Source organism: Lagenorhynchus albirostris, chromosome 16 (genome assembly GCF_949774975.1).
Source record: "Lagenorhynchus albirostris chromosome 16, mLagAlb1.1, whole genome shotgun sequence".
In the NCBI taxonomy this organism is placed as follows: domain Eukaryota; kingdom Metazoa; phylum Chordata; class Mammalia; order Artiodactyla; family Delphinidae; genus Lagenorhynchus; species Lagenorhynchus albirostris.
In genome coordinates this window covers 36185141-36211266 of record NC_083110.1, presented here as the reverse complement: position 1 = coordinate 36211266, position 26126 = coordinate 36185141, and the positions used below count along the sequence as shown (strand labels likewise).

The following is a 26126-nucleotide window of genomic DNA, read 5'->3' as shown; positions in this document are numbered from 1 at the left end:
ATCTATATGAGGAAAACTACAAAACTAATGAAAAAAGTCAAAGAACTAAATAAATGAACAGTCCATGTTAATGAATAGGAAGACTCAATACTGCCAAGATATCTGTTCTTCTCTATTATCTATTAAGTCAATACAATCCCAGCCAACATCATATGTCACTAAGGAATTATAAATTAAAACAACAATCAGGTAAATGTTACCACACATTTATTAAAATGGTCAAAATCTAAAGCACTGACAACATAAAATGCTGATAAGGATACAGAGCAAAGGGACCCTCATTCATTGCTGATGGTAATGCAAAATGACAGAGCCACACTGGAAGAATTTGGCAGTTTCTTACAAAAACTAAACATACTATTAGCATACAATCCAGAAATCCTGCTACTTGGTATCCCAAATGAGTTGAAAACTTGTGTCCACACAAAAACCTGCCCAAAGATGTTTAAAAGAACTTTATTCATAACTGTCAAAACTTGGAAGCAATCAAGATGTCCTTCAGTAGGTAAATGCATAAATAAGCTGTGGTATATCCAGACAGTGGACTATTATTCATTGATTAATATAATTCATCAACACATTTTAAACATTTTAACAACTGTGAAATCAGAATGTGTCTTAAAATTGATATAATATCATTGTTTAATAGGCATCATTTTTCTTTCTTAATGGATCTTTTCACATTTTAACAACTGTAAAATCAAGATACGTCTTAAGATTAATATCACATCATTGTTTAATAGGTATCATTTATTTTCTTTCTTAATGGTACACAAAATAACAGTACATCAGTGCCGAGGAATTACACAGATATATTTTTTAGGGTTGATGTAATACATTCCAGAATGTATACCTCAACTTCAGAACAAACTGGACGAGTTTGCTAGTACTAACAACCAAATATTTCTCACATATATATATAAAACTTGTCAGGTTTATACTGTTATTAACACAATGTAAGTACTAGCAAAACCTGGCTTTTTATTAACTACTGTTCTTTCTACCATAATTACTAATTTTTTGCCAATTTTCTTTTCATCTTTTTGGTAACATCGCCAGTCCTGCAAAATCTTCCTGACCTGGCTTTACAGAGTCAACTGTAAAATTAACTCAAAGAGCCAAACGAATTCTCCACTCTAGAAATATCCTTTTAAAATAAAACTCATCGGGACTTCCCTGGTGACATAGTGGTTACAATCCGCCTGCCAATGCAGGGGACACGGGTTTGAGCTCTTGTCTGGGAAGATCCCACATGCCACAGAGTAACTAAGCCCGTGAGCCACAACTACTGAGCCTGTGTTCTAGAGCCCGCGAGCCACAACTAGTGAAGCCCATGCACCTAGAGCCCGTGCTCCACAACAAGAGAAACCACCACAATGAGAAGTCTGCACACCACAACAAAGAGTAGCCCCCGCTCACTGCAGCAAGAGAGAGCCTGCGTGCAGCAACGAAGACCCAATGCAGCCAAAAATAAATAAATAAAAAATAAAACTCATCAATTCTGTTCATTCCTATTCCACTAGTTAATAAAAGACTGCTGTTGCAAATTATAAATTTCTGTGGACAGTGCCACCAACTGACAGAAGGGTTCAAGAAAAACCTGACCAAACTCCAGGAACTACAATGTACTTCACCCACTCATAAGGAAATACACACTTTGCTTTCTTTACCATCACAATTTGCAATTAGAAAAATGTAGTGATACAATCCTTGAAGAAACATCAACATTTTTTCAGCCCAATTCTAACAAAATAAAATGCAAATGACTAGTGAGAAATAATTGTATCTGCATTAACCCACAGAATACAGAAGACCCTTTTTTTGTTTGTCTGCTTCGTTGGTGAAATACCAGTAAACTTACTTTGGCTTATGGCTGTTCAACTGAAGTGCAAATGAATTTGTGAATGGGCACATTCAAGGATCAAGTATCTAAAAGTAAACAAATCAATATTATCCACAATGAGAAACAGTTTTAAAAAATTATAATCAGTATCTTGATAGGGGTATGGATTACAAAGGTGTATGCATTTTCCAAAACTGATTGAACTGTATACATAAGACCTGCACACTTCACTTTATATATATGTTTACATATATATACATATTATACTTCAATTTTTAAAACTTAATAAATTGGAACATGGAATGGGGAAAAGCAAAAAAAAAAAAAAAATCCTGTGGGGTTGGACGAGAATTGAGGGTGTTAGTATAAACTAAAATTATTTTTTAAAAATATAGTTCCTAACTATGTTCACTGGAAGGGACTGGAAACAATGACACCAGTACTAATGACAATACCTAATGCCCAGATCTTGGTTTCTATATATTGTTTCTCCACTAAGAGAAACCTTGCCTCCTTAAAATCATGACTGATTCTGCCCCACAGATGGGGCACAAAAGGTCCAACATGAGCCTGGAACATCACTGTGTCAGAAAATGATAGGGCCACACCCAAAGGACACCAGAGCCAGGATGAAGGGACTCCCACTGTCAGAACCTGGGACAATATGAACATCAAAAAACATAAAGGTTGTAAATGAAAGGATAAAGAGGATGTGGTATATATATATACCCCCCCCACACAAATGGAATACCACTCAGCCATAAAAAAGAACAAAATTTTGCCATGTGCAGCAACATGACTTGGAGGGCATTATGCTAAGTGAAATAAGTCAGACAGAGGACATATACTGTACGATACCACTTTTTTGTGGAATCTTAAAAAAGTACAACAAACTAGCGAATATGACAAACAAGAAGCAGACTCACAGAGAGAGAGCAAACCAGTGGTTACCAATGGGAGGAGGGGAGGCAATATAGGAGTGGGAGAGTGGGAGGTACAAACTACTGGGTGTAAGATAAACTCAAGGATGTATTGTACAACACAGGAAATATAGTCAATATTTTGTTATAACTGTAAATGGAAAAGTAACCTTTTAAAATTGTGTAAAAATTTTTAAATACAAATAACTACAAAAAAAAATAAGGGCTGTAATGGATTATAACCCACTGGATAAAGTAGAAGGCCATCAGTCCATATTGATGATAGCTAGATAAAGAGAATAAATAAAGACTAAGATATTCAAGTATTCAAGTATCTCCCCACAGTTTGTTTATTAATTGTAAAGGGGGAAACAGTGACTATACAATGAAGAAACTGGACAACACCCTAGCCAGGTGATCAAAACCAATATTACTAATGCCAAGTAAGGTCAGACACATCATGCTTCTGAATGTGATAGCCTGAGAAAGGACACATCATCATTTATGTAGAATTCTCGCCAGAGATGCATCACCTAAATCTAACAATGAGAAAATGTCAGATAACTCCAAACTGAGGAACACTGTATAAAATAACTGGCCTATATGCTTTTTTTAAAAATTTCTAGCACTATTTTAATTATTTATTTTTAATTTATTTATTTTATTCATTCATTTTTGGCTGTGTTGGGTCTTCGTTGCTGCATGCGGGCTTTCTCTAGCTGCAGCGAGCGGGGGCTACTCTTCACTGCGGTGCGCAGGCTTCTCATTGCGGTGCTTCTCTTGTTGTGGAGCACGGGCTCTAGGCGTGCAGGCTTCAGTAGTTGTGGCATGCAGGCTCAACAGCTGTGACTCACGGGCTCTAGAGCGCAGGCTCACTAGTTGTGGCGCACAGGCCTAGCTGCTCCACAGCATGTGGGATCCTCCCAGACCAGGGATCGAAGCCGTGTCCCCTGCATTGACAGACTGGTTCTCAATCACTGTGCCACCAGGGAAGCCCATGGCCTATATTCTTAAAACATGTTACTGTCATGAAAGACAAAGGACAGCTAAGGAACTGTTCCAGATTAAAGAGACATGACAACTAATAACAGTATGTGATCCCACACTAAATCCTCTGCTGGGGGGAGGCGGAGTCTAAAAAAGACTTGAGATAGTTGAGATAACAGACAAGAGTGTGTAATAGGTTAAAGTACTGTATCAATGTAAAATTTCCTGAATTTGATAACCTAAGTGTGATTACATATGAGAAAACCCTTGTTTTTAGAAAACAGAAACTGAAATAGTAAGGATAAAATACATACAACTTAATTCTCTCAAAGAGTTCATCAAAAATAAATTGTGGGTGGCCAGAGGGGAAGATGGTGGAAGAGTAAGACACGGAGATCACCTTCCTCCCCACAGATACACCAGAAATACATCTACACGTGGAACAACTCCTACAGAACACCTACTGAATGCTGGCAGAAGACCTCAGACCTCCCAAAAGGCAAGAAAGTCCCCACGTACCTGGGTAGGGCAAAAGAAAAAAGAATAAACAGAGACAAAAGGATAGGGACGGGACCTGCACCAGTGGGAGGGAGCTGTGAAGGAGGAAAGGTTTCCACACACTAATAAGCCCCTTCGAGGGCGGAGACTGCGGGCGGCGGAGGGGGAAAGCTTCGGGGCCGCAGAGGAGAGCACAACAACAGGGCTGCAGAGGGCAAAGCAGAGAGATCACGCACAGAGGATTGATGCTGACCGGCACTCACCAGCCCGAGAGGCTTGTCTGCTCACCCGACGGGGCGGGCGGGGCTGGGAGCTGAGGCTCCAGCTTCGGTCGGAGCGCAGGGAGAGGACTGGGGTTGGCGGCGTGAACACAGCCTGCAGGGGGTTACTGCACCAGGGCTAGCCGGGAGGGAGTCCGGGGAAAAGTCTGGACCTGTCGAAGAGGCAAGAGACTTTTTCTTCCCTCTGTTTCCTGGTGCGTGAGGAGAGGGGATTAAGAGTGCTGCTTAAAGGAGCTCCCGAGACGGGCGCAAGCCGTGGCTAACAGCGCGGACCCCAGAGACGGGCATGAGACGCTAAGGCTGCTGCTGCCGCCACCAATAAGCCTGTGTGCAAGCACAGGTCACTATCCACACCTCCCTTCCGGGGAGCCTGTGCAGCCCGCCACTGCCAGGGTCCCGGGATTCAGGGACAACTTCCCCGGGAGAGCGCACGGTGTGCCTCAGGCTGGTGCAACGTCCCGCCGGCCTCTGCCGCCACAGGCTGGCCCCGCACTCTGTACCCCTCCCTCCCCCAGGCCTGGGTGAGCCAGAACCCCCAAAACAGCGGCTCCTTTAACCCCGTCCTGTCTGAGGGAAGAACAGACGCCCTCCGGTCCAAAGATGAGCCCCGGGAGCTGTGAGAACAAAGAAGAGAAAGGGAAATCTCTCCTAGCAGCCTCAGAAGCAGCGGATTAAAGCTCCACAATCAACTAGATGTACCCTGCATCTGTGGAATACATGAATAGACAACGAATCATCCCAAATTAAGGAGGTGGACTTTGAGAGCAAGATTTATTATTTTCTTCCCTTTTCCTCTTTTTGTCAGTGTGTATGTGTATGCTTCTGTGTGAGATTTTGTCTGTATACCTTTGCCTTCACCATTTGTCCTAGGGTTCTATCCATCCGTTTTTTTTAAATTTTTTTCTTAATAATTATTTTTTATTTTAATAACTTTATTTTATCTTACCTTCGTTTCTTTTCTTTCTTTCTTTCCTTCTTTTCTCTCTCTCTCTCTCTCTCTCTCTGTCTCTCTCTCTCTCTTCTTTTTCTCCCTTTTATTCTGAGGTGGGAGAGCCAACTTCAGGACACTGGTCCACAAGAGACCTCCCAGCTCCACATAATATCAAACACTGAAAATCTCCCAGAGATCGCCATCTCAACACCAACACCCAGCTTCACTCAACGACCAGCAAGCTACAGTACTGGACACCCTATGCCAAACAAACAGCAAGACAGGAACACAACCCCACCCAATAGCAGACAGGCTGCCTAAAATCATAATAAGTCCACAGACACCCCAAAACACAGCACCAGACGTGGACCTGCCCACCAGAAACACAAGATCCAGCCACATCCACCAGAACACAGGCACTAGTCCCCTCTACCAGGAAGCCCACACAACCCACCGAACCAACTTTAGCCACTGGGGAAAGACACCAAAAGCAACGGGAACTACGAACATGCAGCCAGCAAAAAACAGACCCCAAACACAGTAAGATAAGCAACGTGAGAAGACAGAAAAACACACAGCAGATGAAGGAGCAAGATAAAAACCAACCAGACCTAACAAATGAAGAGGAAATAGGCAGTCTACCTGAAAAAGAATTCAGAATAATGATAGTAAAGATGATCCAAAATCTTGGAAATAGAATACACAAAATGCAAGAAACATTTAACAAGGACCTAGAAGAACTAAAGATGAAACAAGCAATGATGAACAACAAAATAGATGAATTTAAAAATACTCTAGATGGGGCTTCCCTGGTGGCGCATTGGTTGAGAGTCCGCCTGCCGATGCAGGGGACACGGGTTCGTGCCCCGGTCCGGGAAGATCCCACATGCTGCGGAGCGGCTAGGCCCGTGAGCCATGGCCACTGAGCCTGTGTGTCCAGAGCCTGTGCTCCGCAACGGGAGACGCCACAACAGTGAGAGGCCCGCGTACCGCAAAAAAACAAAACAAAGCAAACAAAAAAACAAAACAAAACAATACTCTAGATAGGATCAATAGCAGAATAACTGAGGCAGAAGAACAGATAAGTGACCTGGAAGATAAAATAGTGGAAATAACTACTGCAGAGCAGAATAAAGAAAAAAGAATGAAAAGAACTGAGGACAGTCTCAGAGACCTCTGGGACAACATTAAACACACCAACATTTGAATTATAGGGGTTCCAGAAGAAGAAGAGAAAAAGAAAGGGACTGAGAAAATATTTGAAGACATTATAGTTGAAAACTTCCCTAATATGGGAAAGGAAATAGTGAAGTCCAGAAGCACAGAGAGTCCCATACAGGATAAATCCAAGGAGAAACACGCCAACACACATAGTAATCAAACTGTCAAAAATTAAATACAAAGAAAACATTAAAAGCAGCAAGGGAAAAACAACAAATAACACACAGGGGAATCCCCATAAGGTTAACACCTGATCTTTCAGCAGAAACTCTGCACGCCAGAAGGGACTGGCAGGACATATTTAAAGTGATGAAGGAGAAAAACCTACAACCAAGACTACTCTACCCAGCAAGGATCTCATTCAGATTTGATGGAGAAATTAAAACCTTTACAGACAAGCAAAAGCTGAGAGAGTTCAGCACCACCAAACCAGCTTTACAACAAATGCTAAATGAACTTCTCTAGGCAAGAAACACAAGAGAAGGAAAAGACCTACAATAACAAACAGAAAACAATTAAGAAAATGGGAATAGGAACATAAGTATCGATAATTACCTTAAATGTAAATGGATTAAATGCTCCCACCAAAGGACACAGACTGGTTGAATGGATACAAAAACAAGACTCATATATATGCTGTCTACAAGAGACCCACTTCAGACCTAGAGACACATACAGACTGAAAGTAAGGGGATGGAAAAAGATATTCCATGCAAATGGTAACCAAAAGAAAGCTGGAGTAGCAATTCTCGTATCAGACAAAATAGACTTTAAAATAAAGACCATTACAAGAGACAAAGAAGGACACTACATAATGATCAAGGGATCGATCCAAGAAGAAGATATAACAATTGTAAATATTTATGCACCCAACATAGGAGCACCTCAATACATAAGGCAAATACTAACAGCCATAAAAAGGGAAATCGACAGTAACACATTCATAGTAGGGGACTTTAACACCCCACTTTCACCAATGGACAGATCATCCAAAATGAAAATAAGTAAGGAAACACAAGCTTTAAATGATACATTAAACAAGATGGACGTAATTGATATTTATAGGACATTCCATCCAAAAACAACAGAACACACATTTTTCTCAAGTGCTCATGGAATATTCTCCAGGATAGATCATATCTTGAGTCACAAATCAAGCCTTGGTAAATTTAAGAAAACTGAAATTGTATCAAGCATCTTTTCTGAACACAACGCTATGAGACTAGATATCAATTACAGGAAAAGATCTGTAAAACATACAAACACATGGAGGCTAAACAATACACTACTTAATAACGAAGTGAACACTGAAGAAATCAAAGAGGAAATCAAAAATTACCTAGAAACAAATGACAATGGAGACACAACGACTCAAAACCTATGGGATGCAGCAAAAGCAGTTCTAAGAGGGAAGATTATAGCAATACAATCCTACTTTAAGAAACAGGAAACATCTCAAATAAACAACCTAACCTTGCACCTAAAGCAAATACAGAAAGAAGAACAAAAAAACCCCAAAGTTAGCAGAAGGAAAGAAATCATAAAGTACAGATCAGAAATAAATGAAAAAGAAATGAAGGAAACGATAGCAAAGATCAATAAAACTAAAAGCTGGTTCTTTGGGAAGATAAACAAAATTGATAAACCATTAGCCAGACTCATCAAGAAAAAAAGGGAGAAGACTCAAATCAATAGAATTAGAAATGAAAAAGGAGAAGTAACAACTGACACTGCAGAAATACAAAAGATCATGAGAGATTACTACAAGCAACTCTATGCCAATAAAATGGACAACCTGGAAGAAATGGACAAATTCTTAGAAAGGCACAACCTGCCAAGACTGAATCAGGAAGAAATAGAAAATATGAACAGACTAATCACAAGCACTGAAATTGAAACTGTGATTAAAAATCTTCCAACAAACAAAAGCCCAGGACCAGATGGCTTCCCAGGCGAGTTCTATCAAACATTTAGAGAAGAGCTAACACCTACCCTTCTCAAAGTCTTCCAAAATATAGCAGAGGGAGGAGCACTCCCAAACTGATTCTACGAGGCCACCATCAATCACCCTGATACCAAAACCAGACAAGGATGTCACAAAGAAAGAAAACTACAGGCCAATATCACTGATGAACATAGATGCAAAAATCCTCAACAAAATACTAGCAAACAGAATCCAACAACACATTAAAAGGATCATACACCACGATCAAGTGGGGTTTATTCCAGAAATGCGAGGATTCTTCAATATACGCAAATCTATCAACGTAATACACCACATTAACAAATTGAAGGGGAAAAAGCATATGATCATCTCAATAGATGCAGAGAAAGCTTTCGACAAAATTCAACACCCAGTTATGATAAAAACCCTGCAGAAAGTAGGCATAGAGGGAACTTTCCTCAACATAATAAAGGCCATATATGACAAACCCACAGCCAACATCATCCTCCATGGTGAATAACTGGAAACATTTCCACTAAGATCAGGAAAAAGACAAGGTTGCCCAGTCTCACCACTCTTATTCAACATAGTTTTGGAAGTTTTAGCTACAGCAATCAGAGAAGAAAAGGAAATAAAAGGAATCCAAATTGGAAAAGAAGAAGTAAAGCTGTCACTGTTTGCAGATGACGTGATACTATACATAGAGAATCCTAAAGATGCTACCAGAAAACTACTAGAGCTAATCAATGAATTTGGTAAAGTAGCAGGATACAAAATTAATGCACAGAAATCTCTGGCATTCCTATACACTAATGATGAAAAATCTGAAAGTGAAATCAAGAAAACACTCCCATTTACCATTGGAACAAAAAGAATAAAATATCTAGGAATAAACCTACCTAAGGAGACAAAAGACCTGTATGCAGAAAATTATAAGACACTGATGAAAGAAATTGAAGATGATACAAATAGATGGAGAGATATACCATGTTCTTGGATTGGAAGAATCAACATTGTGAAAATGACTCCACTACCCAAAGCAATCTACAGATTCAATGCAATCCCTATCAAACTTCCACTGGCATTTTCACAGAACTAGAACAAAAAATTTCACAATTTGTATGGAAACACAAATGACCCCGAATAGCCAAAGCAATCTTGAGAAAGAAAAACGGAGCTGGAGGAATCAGGCTCCCTGACTTCAGACTATACTACAAAGCTACAGTAATCAAGACAGTATGGTACTGTCTTGATTAGTACTTGATACTTGATAGTACTATGGTACTTGATACTTGATAGTACTATGGTACTATCTTGAAAGATAGATCAATGGAACAGAATAGAAAGCCCAGAGAGAAACCCACGCACATATGGTCAACTTATCTTTGATAAAGGAGGCAGGAATGTACAGTGGAGAAAGGACAGCCTCTTCAATAAGTGGTGCTGGGAAAACTGGACAGCTACATGTAAAAGTATGAGATTAGATCACTCCCTAACAGCATACACAAAAATAAGCTCAAAATGGATTAAAGACCTAAATGTAAAGCCAGAAACTATCAAACGCTTAGAGGAAAACATAGGCAGGACACTCTATGACATAAATCACAGCAAGATCCTTTTTGACCCACCTCCTAGAGAAATGGAAATAAAAACAAAAATAAACAAATGGGACCTAATGAAACTTCAAAGCTTTTGCACAGCAAAGGAAACCATAAACAGGACCAAAAGACAACCCTCAGAATGGGAGAAAATATTTGCAAATGAAGCAACTGCCGAAGGATTCATCTCCAAAATTTACAAGCAGCTCAATAACAAAAAAACAAACAAACCAATCCAAAAATGGGCAGAAGACTTAAACAGACATTTCTCCAAAGAAGATATACACACTGCCAACAAACACATGAAAGAATGCTCAACATCATTAATCATTAGAGAAATGCAAATCAAAACTACAATGAGATATCATCTCACACCAGTCAGAATGGCCATCATCAAAAAATCTAGAAACCATAAATGCTGGAGAGGGTGTGGAGAAAAGGGAACACTCTTGCACTGCTGGTGGGAATGTGAATTGGTACAGCCACCGTAGAGAACAGTATGGAGGGTCCTTAAAAAACTACAAATAGAACTACCATATGACCCAGCAATCCCACTGCTGGGCATATACCCTGAGAAAGCCATAATTCAAAAAGAGTCATGTACCAAAATGTTCACTGCAGCTGTATTTATAATAGTCCAGACATGGAAACAACCTAAGTGTCCATCATCGGATGAATGGATAAAGAAGATGTGGCACATATATACAATGGAATATTACTCAGCCATAAAAAGAAATGAAATTGAGCTATTTGTAATGAGGTGGATGAACCTACAGTCTGTCATACAGAGTGAACTAAGTCAGAAAGAGAAAGACAAATACCGTATGCTAACACATATATATGTAATTTAAGAAAAAAAAATGTCACGAAGAACCTAGGGGTAAGACAGAAATAAAGTCACAGACCTACTAGTGAATGGACTTGAGGATATGGGGAGGGGGAAGGGCAAGCTGTGAGAAAGCGAGAGAGTGGCATGGACATATATACACTACCAAACGTGAAATAGATAGCTAGTGGGAAGCAGCCGCAAAGCACAGGGAGATCAGTTCGGTGCTTTGTGACCACCTAAAAGGGTGGGATAGGGAGGATGGGAGGGAGGGAGACGCAAGAAGGAAGAGATATGGGAACACATGTATAACTGATTCACTTCGTTATAAAGCAGAAACTAACACACCATTGTAAAGCAATTATACTCCAGTAAGGATGTAAAAAAAAAATAAAATTGTGTACGTGTAGATTAGGTAAAGGAAAGAAGTAGAGACCCAGAGAACAATGCAAATGTGGGAAAATGTTAAAAATTGATGAGTCACAAATAAAGAGTATATGCGAGTTTTACTGTGCTTTTGTTTTTTAAGGTTTTATTTTTTTAAATACATCTTTATTGGAGTATAATTTCTTCACGATGCTGTTAAGTTTCTGCTATACAACAAAGTGAATCAGCTATATGCATACATATATCCCCATATCCCCTCCCTCTTGAGCCTCCCCCCACCCTCCCTATTTCACCCCTCTAGGTCGTCACAAAACACGGAGCTGATCTCCCTGTGCTATGCTGCTGCTTCCCACTAGCTATGTGTTTTACATTTGGTAGTGTATATATGTTGATGCTACTCTCACTTCGCCCCAGCTTCACCCTCCACCCCATGTCCTCAAGTCCATTCTCTACGTCTATGTCTTTACTCCTGCCCTGCCGCTAGGTTCATCAGTATCCTTTTTTTTTTTTAGGTTCTATATAGCCAGGACATGGAAGCAACCTAAATGTCCATCGACAGATGAATGGATACTATGCTATTCTTGCATCTTTTCTAAGTATGAAGTAATTTCAAAATAAAAAGTAAAAATAAAAACATAAATGAATTACGTTCATGTGTTGTAGTCCTAACCTCCAGTATCTCAGAATGTGACCTTGATTTGAAGACATTGTCTTTACAGAGGTCATTATATTAAAATGAGATCATTAGAGTGGGCCCTAATCGAATATGGCTGGTGTCCTTATAAAAAGTGGAAATTTGTATAAAGACATGTCAAGAGAGACAGGGAGAAGATGGCCATCTACAGCCCAATGAATGCTTGCGGCTATGAGAAGTTAGGAAAGAGGCCTGGAACAGATCCTTCCCTAGCACCCTCAGAGGGAGCATGGCTCAGGCAACAGCCTGATTTTGGATGTTTAGCCTCCAGAGCTGGGAGAAAATAATTTTCTGCTCTCCTAAGCAGAAATAAACAAAAGAATTAAAATAGTCAAACAAACAAAACACACCTACAGGACATTATGCTAAAATAAATTAAATAATTTTTACAGACATCTGAGATATACTTTCACCAAATAAAGATGTTTAAAAAGCACAGATATTTTAATTACTCACTACTATTCACCAAATAAAGAAGAAATCATCAAACACCAATCTTGCACTGTAAAGAAAATCACGTGATATAAAGAACCAAAAAAAAAAAACCAAAAGAACTAACCAAACTCAATGCACTATCCTATTGATATAAGTGCTTTTAACGTAAACTAAATCCCATATGAGAATAAGTATACTAAAATTCATTTAACAGGTATCATTATTTAAAGACATATTTTTAAAAAATCTCCCATTAGAATCAACCAAAAAATTATTAAAACTAAAAGAAGGGTTAAACCTGTGAAGTTTATTAAATATACACGTTTTTCATATATTAACAAAAGTTTACAAAATATAATGAAAAAATAATCTCACTCACAGCAGCATCTAAAAATATACTAAAAATTTTACTGAAAGTCAAAGAAGATTAATAAAAGAAGGGGTACCACTTTATGAGTTAGAATACTATATACTGTAAAGACATCAGTTCTATCCAAATCTATCAACAAATGTTAACAGGGTTTTGAATGGAATCAGACAAAAAGGACTCTAAAGATATTTGGAAAAATAAACTTTGGAATATCCAAAACTTTTGGAGAAGTAACAAAGAAGTATCTGCCTTACCATGTATTAAAATATACTGGAAGCTACATCAATATAAACAATGTGTTGTACTGTCAAGAGACACATTATAAGAGGAGGCCAAAAGTAGATCCATATATATATAAGAACGTAATAAAAGCAGCATCTCAAATAAATAAAAGGTGTTGAATGTGCTGCCCATTTGAGGAAAAACTGAACTGGATCCTTATCTCATGCAACAAAATTAATTCCAGATAAATAAAAGGTTAAGATGTAAAATGTGAAACTATAAAAGAACTTGAAAATACTATTGCAACGGGGAAGTAATTTCTAAATTTGACATTAAAAGCAGAAACCATAAAGAAAATGGCTGGTGTAAACTGTCATTAAAGACAACACTGAATACATTTTTTGTAGCAATCTTAATAAACCTATAACATTATTACACTTATTATTATGCTTTTAGAGTTGTGGCTAGGGCAGTAAAATCAGAGTATGTTATTCTACCCATGTGATTTCATTTTAAAGGGAACAATTTTCTACTTTGATTTGACAACTGGCTTTTCCTGTAATGCTTAGGAGTTATTTGAGTAACAAAAAGTACTTAACTCCTATTTTTTCACACTTCTGTGTTTGTTATCTTTAGTTAGAATTTTTAAAAAAATCTAAAATTTGGGTGACTTCCTATAATTTGACACCAAGTTATTAAAATGTTATGTTTTTTAAATTGACTGAAGTTAATATTCTAGGTGAAGAAATAGTAAGTACCTACAAGGACTTTTTTTTCAGCTTCAGACCCACTGGATCTAAGTGCTACTTGCACCTCAACTTATGTTATAAGCAAATGTTTGTTCTGCAAGGGAAAAAAATGCTTATTTAAATGTGATATTTCATGTCAAATTCCTAGATTCTTCTCCCTTCCCTTTACATCACAGTCATTCAAACATTTGCATTTGCAATACAGAGGCAAGAAGTATTCATAATGGAGTTCAGATTCTTTTTTTTTTTTTGCGGTACGCGGGCCTCTCACTGTTATGGCCTCTCCCGTTGCGGAGCACAGGCTCCGGACGCACAGGCTCAGCAGCCATCGCTCACAGGCCCAGCCACTCCACAGCATGTGGGATCTTCCCGGACCGGGGCACGAACCCGTGTCCCGTGCATGGGCAGGTGGACTCTCAACCACTGCGCCACCAGAGAAGCCCTGGAGTTCAGATTCTTTAACATGATTATTTTTACTTTCGAAATCCTCTTTTTTGTCCTTTCATAAATTAGCCTAAAGTGCAGGATAAAAGGTATAAAACCTGAGTTATGATACAGAATTTACACAGGATTTCAGGGCTTAGGTGTAAAGGCTTAAACCAGCAAGAGTCCATTCCTCAGCCCTGACTTATTAGCATGTTCCTCAGCCACCATTTGGACTTCGCTGAAAGACCTGGAAGGCAACAGATTACTACAGCAGATAAGAGTTCCATGCAGAGGAGGCAGTTGTGTCAAATACCACTGAGCAGCTCACGATGAGTACAGAAAATCTGGCACATGGAAGCCATCAATGACACTGACAAGAATGGTTTTTGAGACATTACTCATGGCAAACAGGTAGATGGATGATAGGAGCAGGCTAAATAGTCAAGGGAAGGTGAGGGAGAGAAGGTACTGCAAGTAAACAACTCCCCGATGCATGTGGCTACTAAGCTGGAGGCTGGTAGATAACTGTTTTCTTACTAAGTCTATACTAGAGATTATTTGCTGATGGAAGTAAACCAACGAAGAGGCAAAGACTAGAAAAAAGAGAGGAGAAATAGTCAAAATTCTCACTGATACCAAAACCAAATAGAGTTAACGAGGTGATATTTATCTCTGTGCTTACATCAACCTCAACAGAAATAATTTAGCATTTTTGTAGAAGCTGCCCTGTAAATTTCGTGGTCATATTTTTTTAAGTTTTTTTTGAAAAGATTTATTTACTATTTTTTTTATTTACTAAGACTATGTTGGGTCTTAGTTGCGGCATGCAGGATCTTCGTTGAGGCATGCAGGATCTTTTGTTGTGGCGTGTGGGCTTCTCTCCAGTTGTGGCATGCGGGTTTTTCTCTCTCTAGTTGTGGCACACAGGCTCCAGGGCACGTGGGCTCTGCAGTTTGCAGCACGCAGGCTCTCTAGTTGAGGCATGTGAGATCAGTGGTTGTGGTGTGCTGGCTTAGTTGCCCTGCGGCATGTGGGACCTTAGTTCCCTGACCAGGGATCGAACCTGAGTTCCCTGCATTGTAAGGCAGATTCTTTACCACTGGACCACCAGGGAAGTCCCTCTTGGTCATATTTTCAACACTTAAGCAGTATTTCCATATGAACTCATGTCTCCAAATTATTGGTACTAAAGCATACTAATTTCTTTGCTCTCTAAACACTCTAAGTAACTCAACATACGTAAGAGATTTTATGCCCAGGAAATTTCTCTTAATAATATGAGTTTTCCCTTCATAGCAGCTTCACTAATTTTATTTTATTCTCATTTTTTAAAAACTCCCTGTTGATGTTTGAGTTCGTATTCTAGTAAAAGTTTTTCATTACACATATTTTCCACACATCATATTAAACACAGTTCCTACTATGATTTTTTCTTAAGTCCTAAACTGTGACCTTTGACAGATATATGTAAAAATGTTCTTTATTTTCACAAAGAATTAGAAGCTTTCCTATTTTTCTTAAAACACAAACGGCTCTATTTTAGGCTTCCCTTTTCCGATAGAGTCAAAAAAGCACTGTCACTTTAGGATTGGGGAGACAACACAGTACCAGATTAGAGCATCCTCTACTTAGCTCCACTGATTGTTGCAATTGGGGAATGTAGGTCCTATGCTGCCATATTCCAGTTTTTCAAAATAAGCCAGAGAGCTGGATTTTCTTTTTGGGAAATCTCCCAACTTTTAATTGCTTGTAACTAATTAAAGAAATACAGCGTAAGCCAAATACAGCATGCCCGCAGGCCAAATCCAGCTAAGAGGCCACCAGTTCACAACTTCAAGGTTAAAGAATCATAGTAGGTCTGCTTATTTTTCTTTCACATTTTTCTTGTTTTTAGGTAATTCTTCCCTCCAAAAAGGGATATCACAAGTTTTTCTATAATATAGCCATTCAGAGATTCAAAGCAAGGTTAAATAAGCTCCACCGTCACCAAGTGCCATTTAACATCTGTCTTTTTTAAAGTAATATATCAAATTTGCATTTTGATACTAGTTTGCAATGGGAAAGAAATTCATCTTTAAATTTTCAGTTGCTTTTGTGAAGGGCAGTTTTCTTACACCTACAAGATAATTAACATTTATAGCACACCTAATTAACATTTATAGCACACCTACAGTGTGCAAGGGACACTACTAAACACTCACATTTAGGTATTTCATTAAAGCCTAAATTACCTTGTGAAGTAGATTTTATTATCTCGTTTTAGAGACAACTTGCAACAGTTCACAAACTTCTCAGTTTTTGTTTCTCAGCACTCAGAATCCAGCAGAAATAGTTGGTTAGGCTTATTTTTTGACAGGTATCATCAATCAAAAATAATTACAACCATCTTAAATCACAGTAACAAAAATGCAAAGCAAAAGTATTGAAGGATGATATCCTTTGAAAATACAGCTAAACCTTAATTTCAACTCCTAATAAATTCTTCACTTTCATTGATCTTACAATCATTGAAATGGCCAGTTATTTTCAAGACAAGTAAAACTGAAGTCAGCTCTGCTTTTTGGTTAATACGTTTCTTTCCAGGGTCTCTAAAAAGACTAAAAGTTTTATAGAATCAAAGCTTTTTTCATTAATTAAAGAGGACTAAAAAAAAAGAACACTGGCTGCTGCCACAAAGAAGTTACTGAACACGTGTGGTGGGCAAGGCACTGTGCTCAGCCCAGTAACACACGGAACCAAGTAAGATTCCCTCCTCACATAGAGCCTTACAGTTTCTAAGAATGGAAACACAACAGATCCTGTTAAAAATGTTCATACAAATTATAATTACAATGATGATAAGTGCCAAAAAAGAAATGTAAAACAAGGTATTATGAGAGCTTTGACAAAGATGTGTAAGTTTAAGTAAAAAGACAAAATCTTTTTTGTAAAAAAAAGTAAAAGTAAAGTAAAAGTAAAAGTAAAAAGACATTAAGTAAAAAGACAAAATCTCAATATAATAAGGGGGATAAAAAGACAACTGCTCTGTTACAGTGATGTGGCTCCTTTAAAACTATTACAGTCTGGGCCCAGAAGGACCAGGGGCTCCCCTGGGTCCCCAGCTGCCCCAGGAGAGAGAAGGGTCATGCTGAGAGCACTCTGGGACCCAGGGCCACCTGCAGGTTTGGCTCAACTTCACAGCAGCCAGGCCCTGGACACCCTCAACCACAGCAGAACATCTGCCTGTGCCTTCTTCCCTAAAGTCATTTTGATTCCTCTTTTTAGCTTAGCTCTTGTTACTTAATTGATGCTGCAAAAGTTCTTATTAAAGTTTCATATAGTATTATAATTGTAAAATAGTGTTTTTAAAATTAAAAAATTGTTTAATATAATTCATATGAATACATAGCTCCAGGTCGTGAGACCCTCTAGAAATACATAGGTCTTTATTAAATTTTAATAAAGAATTGCTATTTACTACAACCATCAGTGAAATCTGACATGGTAGAAATGTTTAAACAATAAAACCAATTTGTATGTTAATAGCTGTTACTATAAATGTATATATAAATTTACCTGAATAAATTTCTTTTTGGCCATGCCAAAAAATAAAATTACAGTCTGAAGGCTTACATTAAAATACTATTAGTACATAATTCTATTTATATTTCATATATGCTAGTGTTAAGTTTCTATGTGTAAGTTTCTACTTACACTTCTAAGTGTAAGTCTTCACTTTGATGTTTTTAAAGCCATTCTTTTCCCTACAAGACACACACACATAACCTCAATATTTAAAAAGTAAAACCCTTATCAGGATTTAATTCCAAAGCTCAATGAACAAAAAATAATTAATACATTATGTATTTATAAAAATTAAAAACAGACAAAACCAATAACATTTATCAAATAATGTGGAGAAAATGGTTAAAATGCTTTTATTGATAATGTGTTAAACAATATTAAGTTTTGAAGTATGGATATTGTAATAAATTTGTCAATTACTTGGTTTTTGCAAAGATATAAAAATAACATGGGTTAGGAAGCTACAAAAGTAAAGCACTAAAATGGGGCACAGGGCCTCCCTGGTGGCGCGGTGGTTGAGAGTCTGCCTGCTAATGCAGGGGACGCGGGTTCGAGCCCTGGTCTGGGAGGATCCCACATGCCGCGGAGCGACTAGGCCCGTGAGCCACAATTGCTGAGCCTGCGCGTCTGGAGCCTGTGCTCCGCAACAAGAGAGGCCGCGACAGTGAGAGGCCCGCGCACCGTGATGAAGAGTGGCCCCCGCTTGCCGCAGCTGCAGAAAGCCCTTGCACAGAAGCAAAGACCCAGCACAGCCAAAAATAAATATAAAAACATAAATAAATAAAATGGGGCACAGTTTTCTAGTAAAAAATTGGCACCATAGGAATAAATACAAAAATTTTAAAAATATGCTTAAGAAAATGTGTCCAGGGACTTCCCTGGTGGTCCAGTGGTTAAGAATCTGCCTTTCAATGCAGGGGACATGCGTTTGATCCCTGGTCAGGGAACTAAGATTCCATATGCCGGAGGGCAACTAAGCCTGCATGCTGCAACAAAGAGTCCATGTGCTGCAATGAAAGATCCCGCAGGTGCAACAAAGATCCCATGTGCCGCAACTAAGACTTGATGCAACCAAATTAATTAAATAATTAATTTTTTTAAAAAAGAAAGTGTGTCCAAAATGTCTCAACTCTCACTAGCAATTAATGATTTTTATGTCAAAATAACAAACAGCAAATGTACAAAGTGTTCAAATACAATAAAAGATTCAAAACTCAAAAATATCTCATGAGATTTATCTACATTCTACATCCAGTTTTTTAAATATATAAATATATTCACTTAATGATTTAAATAACAAGATCCTACAGCAGCATACTCTATATTCTCACAGGTTACTTTCAAACATCTTCCCTGCTTCATGCAGTCATAGATTTTTAAGCAATGTAGGGAACCACACGTCAATTGTTTTGGAACACGTTCTATTTTTGAACACATGGAAGTTTAGAAGAAAAACTCATGATGGTGCTGGACATGCCATGCAACTCAAAGAACGATAAATTCACAAATCCTAATAGACTCAGCTTTTCTCGCCCTTTCCAAAAACCATCTTTAAAAGGAAGAGGGAACCAAAATATCAGTCATCTAATCACCCCATATTTATTAAGAACCTAATATGTTTAAGGTTCCCAATATGCATGATAGGAGCCAAAGACAAAAGACGTGACTAAACTTCCAGCACAGCATAACTGTTCACTTTCCTCGTGTAAGTAGGTCAATACTTACCTTACCAGCTATTTTTAAGATTAACAATAATGGCACAGCATACCGTAGAAACACAAATGGTAGCTAGTATAATTATTTTAAATCAGAGACAGAGGACAAATACTTAGAAAGAAAAATAGTACAAACTGTCATTAAAAGCCCTACAGAAGCACAGAAAAGGAAGAAATGATCAAGAGCTCAGATGAAATTAAGGCTTCACTGAAAAGGTAAGATTTAGGTTGAGCCTACTGAGAAGGCTTGGATTTATTAGATAAGAAGAGAAGGAGGGGATTAACAGAGAAGCAAAGATAAGACTACAGAATTAGGGCCACAGAGTATAAAGCCAATCCGACATCTTATTATTGAGCAAAAATATGTAAACAAATTAGAACTTAATCATGAGCTAAAGAGAACAAAACCTGTATGAACAGTATACAACAGAACATCAAGTCCCAATGCCCAGCCACAAATTTTTATCAGTTTTATCTTTCCTCTTTTGGAAAAAGTGTGAGGGGACAATAGTCTTGTTTAGAAAATATGACACCTACTCTCAAAATACTAAAAAGATTGATATAAATGGGACTATATTTCTATGACACAATCTGATTACTAATAATAATGACTTTTTTCTGAAGAGTATTAAGTAGATTGATGCACGTTATTAATACTTAAAATGACCTAGATATGGGGAAAAAAATCAATACTTTTTAATGGACTGATAATGTTTAACAGAGGTATAATTAGTTTACAAATAATGCTTAAGTTTCTTAAACCCTCAGAAATGGGACCAGTTACATATAAACATATACTTATGAAATATATTCAAATTTTTTAAGTGATTCCTTAAAAGTTAAAAAAAAGTTTATATATATTCTAACTAAAACTTAGAACTTGAAAAATTGTAACATAAAACAGTCAAATTAACATTCAGAATATGACACTGGGAATTTTATGACAGTTTTTATGTGAAAAATCTTTTTGAAGTCTTCATTTATCTAAGAGCAGCAAGGAAATAGAACAAAAGAAATATTGTAACTGCTTTCGGGTCTTTTTCCCATCACATTTGTGAAATATAATAACAGTCCAATTCATGACATTTTATGCCAGGAAGGTTATTTTTTTTCTCAAAAGAAAATATAAAATACTTTTTAAGTTTAACTCAATATTAATTTGAGTTAAATTTGTGTTTAACTGTAATATTAAAATATAATTTGTAGGCCTCTCAAAAAATTACCATTTTTTAAATACCTTTGACTAGACAAAGAAATAATCTTCAGGCTCACTTGGAAGCTAAACTATATAAAAGACTGTAAAAGAAAAAACTAAGTAGCAATTTTTACAAATTTTTAAGTTAAAATGGTTCTCTTTTGGGGGCCCCGCCAGGGAAAATGTCTAAGTCTCTGGCTCCCTACGTGGGGGTGGGACTGAAGATACTGTGGCAAATGCATATTCTAGCCTCACCACTGTGGCTCCAAACTTCAAGTGCAGTGGTAGGCTCTGGAACAAAGAATGTGTAACCTGATCTCTTTTCCTTCTCTCCTCCTTCACAGCAACATTTAGAAAGTAATTTAACCTCTCAAAATGGCATCTTTGTGCTGCTTAGGGGAAAAACATCTATTCACTATTACAGTGTAAGGGAAAAAATAAGAAATCAAATCACTTTTTAAAAATGGTTTTTGCTTAATATACAGTGATATTTTTGTATCAAACATCGAGTACAAAGATAACCCAATTATAAATGAAGACTTCATTTCTATTACTTGAATGTCTACTACCCAAGATTAACAAATGCAGCTCAGGTTTTAAGAACAATTAGTTTTATTAATACAAGGTGGAGTTAGTATTTATTTTGCTTCTATAACAAAGGCAGTAATTAGCTCCTAAGAAGTTTTGAAGAGAAAATTATTTTAAATTAATACAAATAATCTAGATAAATTTGAGTTTTAAATCTTAGTGACTAAAAAAAAATGCAGCTTATATACTTTTAATTCCCATATTATCTTTTCATTTATCATTATTTAAAAAAAGGAGACAAGTTAAGTCCGAAAATATGGGAAAGAACAATAAAAAATTTGCTACCCAGGGATCAAAGAATATTAATATATTGGGAATGTTTAATAACATTCCCACCATTGACAAAAAAATTTTTAAGGTATTCTAAAATTAATACCACAGAAATTTTATATAATTTTTATACATTTCAAAGCAATTCTATAGTCATAAGTTATTTGACCCTCGCAACAACCTTGTGAGTTAGGAGATCACAAATTTGCTTAGTTGAGACAGTCACAAAAAAATTGGTATAAGTCTCCTGACTCCAGGCTATAGCCCTAAACTGTTATTTGTATTTCAATATATACTAGTAAGCACTATTATGCCCCTTTTACCAGAGAGGAAACAGGTTCAGAAGCGAATAACTTGCCTATGGTCACAACTCCAAAGTCTTACCACTTAACCACTACTGTAGTCCTCACGTTTATCAAAATAAATAGATAAAATTAAGTTTAATGTTATATAACTGACTAAAAACCAACTGTGGTAGCAGAACAGTGGTCCCCTCAAAGACATACACATCCTAATCCCTGGAACATATGAATGTTAGCTCGCATGACAAAAGGGATTTTGCAGATGTGATTAAGGGTACAAATCTTGAGATGGGGAGGTTATCCTGTTGGGCTCAACCCAATCACGAGTCCCTAAAAGCAGAGAACCCTTCCCAGCTGTGGTGAGAGAGAGAAAGAGAAGACAAAGGGTCTGAGGGATGAGATCTTGTTGGCTTTGAAGATGATGAGGAAGGAGGCTACAAGCCAAGGATACTGGTTGGCCTATAGAAGCTGAAAAAGACAAAGAATCAGATTCTCCCCTAGAGCCTCCAGAAAGGAACGCAGTCCAGCAGACAGTTTGATTTTAGTCTGATACCTGTGTTGGACTTCTGACCTACAAAAGTGTAAGATAATAATTTTTTCTGTTTAAAACAGTAAGTCTGTGGTAATTTATTACAGCAGCAATCGAAAACGAACTGTACTGTAAAATACCAACTGTACTGTATAATTGACATACAGACTGAATGTTCATGTCCCTCCAAAATTCGTATGTTAAATCCTAATGCCCAATGTGATGATATTTGGAGGTAGAGCCTCTGGAAGGTAATTAGGTTATAAGGGTGGAGCCCTCATGAATGGAATTAGAGCCTTATAAAAGGGAACCCAGAGACTTCCCTTGATCCTTCTGCCATGTGAGGATACAGAGAAAAGATGGCCTTCTATGAACCAGGAAGTGGACTCTCATCAGACTCTGAATCTGTCAGCAGCTTGATCTTGGACTTCTCAGCCTCTGGACTGTGAGAAATGTTGTTGTTTATAAGCCACCCAGTTTTATGGTATTGTGTAATGGCAGCCCGAATGGACTAAGACAATTGACCATTTTGTATTTTAAATTAACTGAACACTATTTTACAATACCAAAAGATATTCTGTCAGTGAGTAAATATGTAATCAGAAATCCTGCCCACCCTGTGTAGATGAAATAAAAATACAGGTACCCATCACTATACAACTGAATGTGATTTGGTTGCCAATGACATTCTGGCCCAATGGTATACCTTTTAATTTTCCTTCCTCCTTCCCTCACAAGTTAAATGTAAATACTAAACTCTGAAATCCCAAAACACAGATCCAACTAACTTTCCTTTGCCTTGTCCACATCAGCATGCGTACACACGTACAGAAGTCAAGAAAATGATCAAAAGGCACAGAGTAATTGGGGAAAAGACTGTAGTGACGACCAAAAAAGAATGGGATCAACTTATTAAGCACAGGTGGCAGAAGAGTTTTCAGAAAGGAACAAGGCAGTGAGCTACTGAACAGAGTAGGGAGCTGAATACAGTTCAAAGAATATTTGACAATGAATAGTTATAGATATAGTAATAAATAAGTTAGTCCTTGACTTAGGTGCTTTTATTATCCCATTGTACAGGTGGGAAAACAGAGCACAGAATATTATGTATATATTAGCAAAGTCACACTGCTAATAAGTGGCAAAGGCAGGATTCAAACGCAAATAAGTGGAGCTTCAGAGCTGGTACATTTAATTAGTGAATTATGTTGCTCTCCAGAGCATAAGCCTCTCATCTAACCCCTTATGCAAAACAGGAATAACTTCTACCTCAAAGATTTGTGGAAGATTAAAGTGATAACATGTATAAAGCACTTTGAAAAGTACTTGGTATGTAGTAACTGTCGAATAAATGTTAGTGACTAGTGCTAAGTGCCAGGTGCTGTGCTAAACATTTTCCTTACCTGATCTTTTTTTTTTTTAAATAAATTTATTTATTTTTGGCTGCGTGGGATGTTTGTTGCTGAGTGCGGGCTTTCTGTAGTTGCGGCGAGAGAGGGCTACTCTTTGTCGCCGTGCCCGGGCTTCTCATTGCGGTGGCTTCTCTTGTTGCAGAGCACAGGCTCTAGGCACGTGGGCTTCAGTAGTTGTGGCTCGCGGGCTCTAGAGCACAGGCTCAGTAGTTGTGGCGCACAGGCTTAGTTGCTCCATGGCATGTGGGATCTTCCCGGACCAGGGCTCAAACCCGAGTCCCCTGCATTGGCAGGCGGATTCTTAACCACTACGCCACCAGGGTAGCCCTACCTGGTCTTATTTAATCTTCACAACACCCCAGGAAGCTGCATCTTTGTTTTTGGTTATGGGAAGACTGCTTAAAGAGATTAAGGTTACACAACCAATAAGCGACAGAGACGTTTCGAACTTGGGACTTACCTAACATACAAAATCTAATCATTTGAGCACTGGCCTTCAATTACTGGTTAATAGTTTTTTTGGCTTGTGTGTCCCCAAATATAACTGTAAAACCCTACATAATCCCTCACACGTTTTAAAGTTGACATCTAAAATCTTTCACAAGTCAGATAACTGCAAAGAATATGATTTCTGGCCTATTGTAAATACCGACATTTTACATAAATCTGTGACATCACTCTTAAATCTGTTCAACAGAATCCAAACACCACTGTGATCTGACACCCAGTATGATCCACTTGAAAATAAAATTTTCACATCATTTTTTTCCCCTCCTTGAACTCATATCATCTTATTCCATTCACCCTGCATGTAATAATTTTTATACTTGAAAGTCTATTATTAATCACTCATACATATCTGCAGTTTGAATGGAAATTTCTTTACAATTTCCTTTGATCATAAATAATCCTCTAAGAGTTTTAAAAATTATTTGAGATTCAATTACCATTACTATTAGCATACATAATTGATTTAAATAAAAACAATACAGATGTGATAGCAATTAACAACATTAAAAGTAAAAATTTTACTGGAAATGTATCTGTTAATGGGCTGGATGGGGCTTTTTTTTCAATTAGTTCATCTGTTCGCATAATTATTGCTAAAATGAGATGATTCAGTGTATCCCTACTTCTCTGTTTTTGATTTTTTTTTTTAAGAAGGTACTGAGAAATTTTGTTCATATTAATAGGTGACTGGAATGGAAGGAATTTTATCAGTAGAGTCACACAATTTTTTAGAGTCGCACAAATTTGCAAAATTCCTTCCTAGTTATTTACTGAAATTGTCATTTACCACCAAAAATATTTTTAATGACTTAGCAGCTAACAAATTATTTTTGAACATTGGAATTGAAAAATCCTTCAAATTTGTTCAAAGCAAAAAACTGGAAACCATTAAAGAATTTGTTCCCCAAAGATTAAAGCTACTTACTTTCACAATACTAACACCAATATCTGGAAACTGCCACTTTAGGAGTCCCTGAAGTTTTGCTTCGTTTTTGGAGACATAATTCACATATAAAATTTACTCTTTTAAAGCATACAATTCAGTAGTTATCAGCATATTCACAAAACTGTAAAAGCATCACCACTATCTAATTCCAGAACACTTCATCACCCTAAAAAAGAACCTTGTAACCATGAGCAATCACATGCAACTCCCCCCCCGCCCCGGCCGCCCAACCTTGTCCACTTTCTCTATGTATTTGCCTATTCTGGATTTTCATATAAATGGAAGCATACAATATGTGGTCCTTTATGACTGGCTTCTTTCACTTAGCATCATGTTTTCAAGGTTAATCCATGTTGTATGCAGCATGAGTCAGTATTTCACTTCTTTTCAAGGGTGAATATTCCATTGTATAGGTAAACCACATTTTATCTATTTATCAGGTAATGGACATTTGGGTTATTTCCACTTCTTGGCTATTATGAATAATGCTGCAATGAACTTTCATATACAAGTTTTTGAGTTAACATATTTTTAATTCTTTTGGGTATATACCTAAGAGTAGAATTACTGGATCGTATGGTAACTCTTAACTTTTTGAGGAACTGTTAAACTATTTTTCGAAGCAGCTGAATCATTTTACATTCTCACAGCAGCATATAAAGGTTCCCATTTCTCCATATGCTTACCAAGACTTGTTTTTATCTGTCTTTTTGATTACAGCCATCCTCATGGGTGTGAAGTGGTATCTCACTGTGGATTTGA

General features: G+C 37.5%; 1 protein-coding gene across 2 annotated transcripts in view; it reads right to left on the bottom strand.

Annotated features, from left to right (window-relative positions):
* The window catches only part of BMPR1A (bone morphogenetic protein receptor type 1A), a 141355-nt gene that overhangs the window by 83143 nt on the left and 32086 nt on the right, over nucleotides 1-26126 (bottom strand). Inside the window, exon 1 of one of the 2 annotated variants that reach the window (XM_060125336.1) lies at nucleotides 1862-1907. The exons of the other annotated variant lie outside the window; for it this stretch is intronic. The gene's annotated coding sequence lies outside the window, so the exon portion shown is untranslated. Of the gene's footprint in view, nucleotides 1-1861; nucleotides 1908-26126 lie in introns of those variants that run through there. 2 annotated transcript variants of the gene reach the window in all.